The sequence below is a fragment of the Tachypleus tridentatus genome, chromosome 9 (assembly GCF_004210375.1).
Source record: "Tachypleus tridentatus isolate NWPU-2018 chromosome 9, ASM421037v1, whole genome shotgun sequence".
Classification (NCBI taxonomy): domain Eukaryota; kingdom Metazoa; phylum Arthropoda; class Merostomata; order Xiphosura; family Limulidae; genus Tachypleus; species Tachypleus tridentatus.
The window spans coordinates 100114452-100123101 of NC_134833.1; the positions used below are offsets into that span (position 1 = coordinate 100114452).

Sequence of the window (8650 nt, forward strand, 5' to 3'; positions counted from 1 at the left end):
TAGGAAACGAAGTGAAACTAAAGTAGAAACGAATACAACTGTAACACCTGATAAGAATGGCTGTTATTGTTCTACACGATCATCCATGTCTAGTTATTAACTGTTGTAAATATTTGTATTTACGTGCCCCGCTGAGACTGCAGTATCTATACAATTTTAGAATCCAGTAATTAGGTCTCCGTTTCCCGCGTAGGAAGGCATAAAATAGCCAATTCTAAGTTTATTTTGAAAAAGGGAAAAAATCATATATAAGTATTATATCTAAGTGTTTATTAGAAAGGAGCTTATGTCCTAGTCTTCGACTGCTGATCTTCTGCCTCCTTAAAAGGACGTTTGAGAAGGTCGGTATGTAAAAGCAACAAGATAATTCTATCTTAAGGCTTCTCGTTGAACGAGTTTTATGCTATCGTCTCGTGCATTCGAACCGAATTTTGAAATGTACTTGATCGTGTTCATTGAGAAAAAATGTGTTAGAACGAGAATTGTAGACGAAATGATAATGATTTTTATAATTTACTCGCAAATTTTTATTTCTTCCTTCCTTTATTTATTAAGACAAATAGATTGGGTACATTTAGGATAATCAAAGAAAACTAGCTCACCAATATTCTTCCGTAAAAAATAACTTGATTTGTTGTTATACTAACAAAGGCTTTCAATAATGATTGGAATATTTATTGTCCCCGAAAGAGCCCATCTTATTCTCACGGCCCTCACTGGATAAGCGCTGTGTTTGCGACGATACATCGCAGGAAAGCGTGCTTCGATACCCGTGTTTGGCACAGCATAGTTAGCCCATTGTGTAGGTTTGCTCTATTCTTCGAAAACACAAACTCCATTATTCTTCACTACGAGTGGGAAATGGTGCTAGAATGAGTTTAATTTCGTACATTGAGAGTTCACGAGTAGTGAGCATTATAATAAGGTGTAAATGGTTAACTGTAGATATATGACAAGATCTTTTAAAGGTAGAGGATTTGGTTTTGAATTTTGCACAAAGTGTCACAAAGGTTATGTGTTCTAGTCGTCGAAAATTTATCTCTGCAAGACTAGAGAGGAGGCATCTAGTTATCACTACAAACTGTTGACTGATTGTACTTCCATTTTTAGTAACGCATGAAGGCATTTACCGTGACCTTATAAACCCTTTCGAGTGACAAAGCAGGCATGTTTGATGGGATGAGCATTCGCACCTGCAACTGTCAGGTTACGAGTTAAACGACTTACACAAGTAATCCTGATTGACCTTGAAGCACTGGGAAGAGAACGCTTACGTACGCATAGAGATAGTAGTCACGGATGGTGGAGAAAATGATGTATCTCGCCTACGGAAGAGAACATTGAGCTCGATACTCCTCTCCGTATCTGCAAAACTAGATGGATGAGTCCTATTAACTGAGCTCGAAAATCAAATTTTATAGAGCGGGCCAGTGGCGCAATGGATAACGCGTCTGACTACGGATCAGAAGATTCCAGGTTCGAATCCTGGCTGGCTCGATTAAGCGTTACAATTTTGCGTGTTTATTAAATTTGAGAAACGCAATCTTGGGGTTCAATTGAAGTGAATTTAGAATAGCACTCTTCACATTTCGAATGAAAATACGAAAGAATCGATGAACAACATACCAGAAATGAATTGAAAATCGGTAACGATGTGAAATATCTCTCGTGTCAATTAATTGGATAATTTAAATAATGATCCTTTCGCTTACGAATACGAAACACGATGATATCGATAGTTTTCTTTCATTAATTTAGCTTCAAATTTCACAATGGTTTAATAATGTGAAACACAAACATGTCTGAAATTTCGTGTAAACGTTTTATTTGGGGATTTAACTTATTTCTACTTTTATCACTTGATCCATACTTGAAATTCTACTCATCTCGTGGCAATCTGTTTGACCTTTGAGGGTTGGAAATGTCCAGCAAACTTGCCCTCTTTCTAGGTATTAAAGAAATTCTCGCTTGAAGCTCGTTGAACCATATTCGTTTTCAGATCCGTTTGTTTCGTTAAAACGCATGAGTATATTGCGCTGTTGATGGAAAAAGTAACCAAGTGAGTTCATTTATAACGACGAAAGGAAAATTTCTCCTATCCTGTTTGCTAGATATTTCGTTATACAGAATGGCGAACATTAATAATTTCTTCTTTAGAAATCTATTGGTTAGTTTAAGTAAACGGATTATGTAAAACTTAATCGGAATTGCGTCGGACGTTTTAGCAGATACAAAGTAGTGTGTAGTGCCATTAGTTCAGTTTATTTGGACGTTACGCTCGATGGAAATTGCCGATCAATCTAATGTTGAAGTGGAAGCTTTTAACTTGAGGCATACTTTAACTATAGCTTTTTCTTTATTGTCTTTTTAGCATGTCAGTTTTGTACCTGTCTAGAATCTCCTTCTTTAGCCTTTTTTTGCCTTTGGAATAAAAGTTGTTGCTTTGAGAGACTAAAGCTCTCATTTCGAAATTTATTGCTAACGTTCGATGATAGGGTTTTCGTTTGCATGCAGAATATTGTGTATTTGTTCCCTGAGTAGTTTAGTTTGTGTGTTTTGAATTTCGCGCAAAGCTTCAGGAGGGCTATCTGCGCTAGCCGTGCCTAATTTAGCAGTGTAGCAATAGAAGGAAAGCAGCTAGTTATCACCACCCACCGCCAACTCTTGGGCTACTCTTTTTCCAACGAATATTCACATTGAAAGTTACATTATAACGCCCTTACGGCTGAAAGGTCGAGCGTGTTTGATGGAACGGGATTCGAACACGAGACCCTCAGATCACGAGACGAACGCCATAACCCACCCAGCCATTCCCGATCTGTGTAGTTTAGTAACTTTGCTTTAGAAAAATCCTTTCTCGAAAATACTGTGTACTGAAACTCTAGCCGCAACCACTGACGTGACAACCTTTTAGTTATCGTGTGACGGGGAATTTATCTCTATTGAAAAATACACGTGCAGAATAATTCGCTTGTTCCGCCTTCCTTCACATCAATGGTAACTCACCGTGGCAAAATGAAATACGGATCGGTTTTAGTGAATGTGATTAATACAGTATAATTAATAGTAATTTCTAGGTTTTAATGGGAGATTCCCATTGATAAACGTGGTACGATGTAGGAAACGAAGTGAAACTAAAGTAGAAACGAATACAACTGTAACACCTGATAAGAATGGCTGTTATTGTTCTACACGATCATCCATGTCTAGTTATTAACTGTTGTAAATATTTGTATTTACGTGCCCCGCTGAGACTGCAGTATCTATACAATTTTAGAATCCAGTAATTAGGGGCTCCGTTTCCGCGTTGGAAGGCAGAAAATAGCCAATTCTAAGTTTATTTTGAAAAGGGAAAAATCATATATAAGTATTATATCTAAGTGTTTATTAGAAAGGAGCTTATGTCCTAGTCTTCGACTGCTGATCTTCTGCCTCCTTAAAAGGACGTTTGAGAAGGTCGGTATGTAAAAGCAACAAGAGAATTCTATCTTAAGGCTTCTCGTTGAACGAGTTTTATGCTATCGTCTCGTGCATTCGAACCGAATTTTGAAATGTACTTGATCGTGTTCATTGAGAAAAAATGTGTTAGAACGAGAATTGTAGACGAAATGATAATGATTTTTATAATTTAGTCGGAAATTTTATTTCTTCCTTCCCTTATTTATTAAGACAAATAGATTGGGTACATTTAGGATAATCAAAGAAAAGTAGCTCACCAATGTTCTTCCGTAAAAATAAATTGATTTGTTGTTATACTAACAAAGGCTTTCAATAATGATTGGAATATTTATTGTCCCCGAAAGAGCCCATCTTATACTTACGGCCCTCACTGGATAAGTGCTGTGTTTGCGACGATACATCGCAGGAAAGCGTGCTTCGATACCCGTGTTTGGCACAGCATAGTTAGCCCATTGTGTAGGTTTGCTCTATTCTTCGAAAACACAAACTCCATTATTCTTCACTACGAGTGGGAAATGGTGCTAGAATGAGTTTAATTTCGTACATTGAGAGTTCACGAGTAGTGAGCATTATAAGAAGGTGTAAATGGTTAACTGTCGATATATGACAAGATCTTTTAAAGGTAGAGGATTTGGTTTTGAATTTTGCACAAAGTTTCACAAAGGTTTTCTGTTCTAGTCGTCGAAAATTTATCTCTGCAAGACTAGAGAGGAGGCATCTAGTTATCACTACAAACTGTTGACTGATGGGCTTCCATTTTTAGTAACGCATGAAGGCATTTACCGTGACCTTATAAACCCCCTTCGAGTGACAAAGCAGGCATGTTTGATGGGATGAGCATTCGCACCTGCAACTGTCAGGTTACGAGTTAAACGCCTTACACAAGTAATCCTGCTTGACCTTGAAGCACTGGGAAGAGAACGCTTACGTACGCATAGAGATAGTAGTCACGGATGGTGGAGAAAATGATGTATCTCGCCTACAGAAGAGAACATTGAGCTCGATACTCCTCTCCGTATCTGCAAAACTAGATGGATGAGTCCTATTAACTGAGCTCGAAAATCAAATTTTATAGAGCGGGCCAGTGGCGCAATGGATAACGCGTCTGACTACGGATCAGAAGATTCCAGGTTCGAATCCTGGCTGGCTCGATTAAGCGTTACAATTTTGCGTGTTTATTAAATTTGAGAAACGCAATCTTGGGGTTCAATTGAAGTGAATTTAGAATAGCACTCTTCACATTTCGAATGAAAATACGAAAGAATCGATGAACAACATACCAGAAATGAATTGAAAATCGGTAACGATGTGAAATATCTCTCGTGTCAATTAATTGGATAATTTAAATAATGATCCTTTCGCTTACGAAACACGATGATATCGATAGTTTTCTTTCATTAATTTAGCTTCAAATTTCACAATGGTTAAATAATGTGAAACACAAACATGTCTCAAATTTAGTGTAAACGTTTTATTTGGGGATTTAACTTATTTCTACTTTTATCACTTGATCCATACTTGATATTCTACTCATCTCGTGGCAAGCTGTTTGACCTTTGAGGGTTGGAAATGTCCAGCAAACTTGCCCTCTTTCTAGGTATTGAAGAAATTCTCGTTTGAAGCTCGTTGAACCATATTCGTTTTCAAATCCGTTTGTTTCTTTAAAACGCATGAGTATATTGCGCAGTTGATGGAAAAAGTAACCAAGTGAGTTCATTTATAACGACGAAAGGAAAATTTCTCCTATCCTGTTTGCTAGATATTTCGTTATACAGAATGGCGAACATTAATAATTTCTTCTTTAGAAATCTATTGCTTAGTTTAAGTAAACGGATTATGTAAAACTTAATCGGAATTGCGTCGGACGTTTTAGCAGATACAAAGTAGTGTGTAGTGCCATTAGTTCAGTTTATTTGGACGTTACGCTCGATGGAAATTGCCGATCAATCTAATGTGGAAGTGGAAGCTTTTAACTTGAGGCATACTTTAACTATAGCTTTTTGTTTATTGTCTTTTTAGCATGTCAGTTTTGTACCTGTCTAGAATCTCCTTCTTTAGCCTTTTTTTGCCTTTGGATTAAAAGTTGTTGCTTTGAGAGACTAAAGTTCTCATTTCGAAATTTATTGCTAACGTTCGATGATAGGGTTTTCGTTTGCATGCAGAATGTTGTGTATTTGTTCCCTGAGTAGTTTAGTTTGTGTGTTTTGATTCTCGCGCATAGCTTCACGAGGGCTATCTGCGCTAATCGTTCCTAATTTATCAGTGTAGCAATAGAGGGAAAGCAGCTAGTTATCACCACCCACCGCCAACTCTTGGGCTACTCTTTTTCCAACGAATATTCACATTGAAAGTTACATTATAACGCCCTTACGGGTGAAGGGTCGAGCGTATTTGGTGCGACCGGGATTCGAACACGAGACGAACGCCATAACCCACCCAGCCCTTCCCGATCTGTGTAGTTTAGTAACTTTGCTTTAGAAAAATCCTTTCTCGAAAATACTCTGTATTGAAACTCTAGCCGAAACCACTGACGTGACAACGTTTTAGTTATCGTGTGACGGGGAATTTATCTCTATTGAAAAATACACGTGCAGAATAATTTGCTTGTTCCGCCGTCCTTCACATCAATGGTAACTCACCGAGGTAAAATGAAATACGGATCGGTTTTAGTGAATGTGATTAATACAGTATAATTAATAGTAATTTCTAGGTTTTAATGGGAGACTCCCATTGATAAATGTGGTTCGATGTAGGAAACGAAGTGAAACTAAAGTAGAAACGAATACAACTGTAACACCTGATAAGAATGGCTGTTATTGTTCTACACGATCATCCATGTCTAGTTATTAACTGTTGTAAATATTTGTATTTACGTGCCCCGCTGAGACTGCAGTATCTATACAATTTTAGAATCCAGTAATTAGGGGCTCCGTTTCCCGCGTGGGAAGGCAGAAAATAGCCAATTCTAAGTTTATTTTGAAAAGGGAAAAATCATATATAAGTATTATATCTAAGTGTTTATTAGAAAGGAGCTTATGTCCTAGTCTTCGACTGCTGATCTTCTGCCTCCTTAAAAGGACGTTTGAGAAGGTCGGTATGTAAAAGCAACAAGAGAATTCTATCTTAAGGCTTCTTGTTGAACGAGTTATATGCTATCGTCTCGTGCATTCGAACCGAATTTTGAAATGTACTTGATCGTGTTCATTGAGAAAAAATGTGTTAGAACGAGAATTGTAGACGAAATGATAATGATTTTTATAATTTACTCGCAAATTTATATTTCTTCCTTCCCTTATTTATTAAGACAAATATATTAGGTACATTTAGGATAATCAAAGAAAAGTAGCTCACCAATATTCTTCCGTAAAAATAAATTGATTTGTTGTTATACTAACAAAGGCTTTCAGTATTGATTGGAATATTTATTGTTCCCGAAAGAGCCCATCTTATACTCACGGCCCTCACTGGATAAGCGCTGTGTTTGCGACGATACATCGCAGGAAAGCGTGCTTCGATACCCCTGTTTGGCAAAGCATAGTTAGCCCATTGTGTAGGTTTGCTCTATTCTTCGAAAACACAAACTCCATTATTCTTCACTACGAGTGGGAAATGGTGCTAGAATGAGTTTAATTTCGTACATTGAGAGTACACGAGTATTGAGCATTATAATAAGGTGTAAAAGGTCAACTGTAGATATATGACAAGTTCTTTTAAAGGTAGAGGATTTGGTTTTGAATTTTGCACAAAGTGTCACAAAGGTTATCTGTTCTAGTCGTCGAAAATTTATCTCTGCAAGACTAGAGAGAAGGCATCTAGTTATCTCTATAAACTGTTGACTGATGGACTTCCATTTTTAGTAACGCATGAAGGCATTTACCGTGACCTTATAAACCCCCTTCGAGTGACAAAGCAGGCATGTTTGATGGGATGAGCATTCGCACCTGCAACTGTCAGGTTACGAGTTAAACGCCTTACACAAGTAATCCTGCTTGACCTTGAAGCACTGGGAAGAGAACGCTTACGTACGCATAGAGATAGTAGTCACGGATGGTGGAGAAAATGATGTATCTCGCCTACAGAAGAGAACATTGAGCTCGATACTCCTCTCCGTATCTGCAAAACTAGATGGGTGAGTCCTATTAACTGAGCTCGAAAATCAAATTTTATAGAGCGGGCCAGTGGCGCAATGGATAACGCGTCTGACTACGAATCAGAAGATTCCAGGTTCGAATCCTGGTTGGCTCGATTAAGCGTTACAATTTTGCGTGTTTATTAAATTTGAGAAACGCAATCTTGGGGTTCAATTGAAGTGAATTTAGAATAGCACTCTTCACATTTCGAATGAAAATATGAAAGAATCGATGAACAACATACCAGAAATGAATTGAAAATCGGTAACGATGTGAAATATCTCTCGTGTCAATTAATTGGATAATTTAAATAATGATCCTTTCGCTTACGAAACACGATGATATCGATAGTTTTCTTTCATTAATTTAGCTTCAAATTTCACAATGGTTTAATAATGTGAAACACAAACATGTCTGAAATTTCGTGTAAACGTTTTATTTTGGGGATTTAACTTATTTCTACTTTTATCACTTGATCCATCTCGTGGCAAGCTGTTTGACCTTCGAAGGTTTGAAATGTCCAGCTAACTTGCCCTCTTTTTAGGTATTGAAGAAATTCTCGCTTGAAGCTCGTTGAACCATATTCGTTTTCAGATCCGTTTGTTTCGTTAAAACGCATCAGTATATTGCGCAGTTGATGGAAAAAGTAACCAAGTGAGATCATTTATAACGACGAAAGGAAAATTTCTCCTATCCTGTTTGCTAGATATTTCGTTATACAGAATGGCGAACATTAATAATTTCTTCTTTAGAAATCTATTGCTTAGTTTAAGTAAACGGAATATGTAAAACTTAATCGGAATTGCGTCGGACGTCTTAGCAGATACAAAGTAGTGTGTAGTGCCATTAGTTCAGTTTATTTGGAAATTGCCGATCAATCTAAAGTGGAAGTGGAAGCTTTTAACTTGAGGCCTACTTTAATTATAGCTTTTTGTTTATTGTCTTTTTAGCATGTCAGTTTTATACGAGTCTAGAATCTCCTTCTTTAGCCTTTTTTTGCTTTAGGAATAAAAGTTGTTTCTTTGAGAGAATAAAGTTCTGATTTCGAAATTTTTTGCTAA

General features: G+C 37.2%; 3 non-coding genes across 3 annotated transcripts; all 3 read left to right on the top strand.

The window, feature by feature from the left end:
• Window positions 1-1424: 1424 nt before the first annotated feature.
• On the top strand, window positions 1425-1497 carry TRNAR-ACG (transfer RNA arginine (anticodon ACG)). The gene has a single exon. It is a non-coding gene; the product is annotated as a tRNA-Arg (tRNA).
• A 3040-nt stretch (window positions 1498-4537) lies between these two features.
• TRNAR-ACG (transfer RNA arginine (anticodon ACG)) lies at window positions 4538-4610 on the top strand. Its single transcript has one exon. It is a non-coding gene; the product is annotated as a tRNA-Arg (tRNA).
• A 3021-nt stretch (window positions 4611-7631) lies between these two features.
• Window positions 7632-7704, top strand: TRNAR-ACG (transfer RNA arginine (anticodon ACG)). Its single transcript has one exon. It is a non-coding gene; the product is annotated as a tRNA-Arg (tRNA).
• Window positions 7705-8650: the final 946 nt, after the last annotated feature.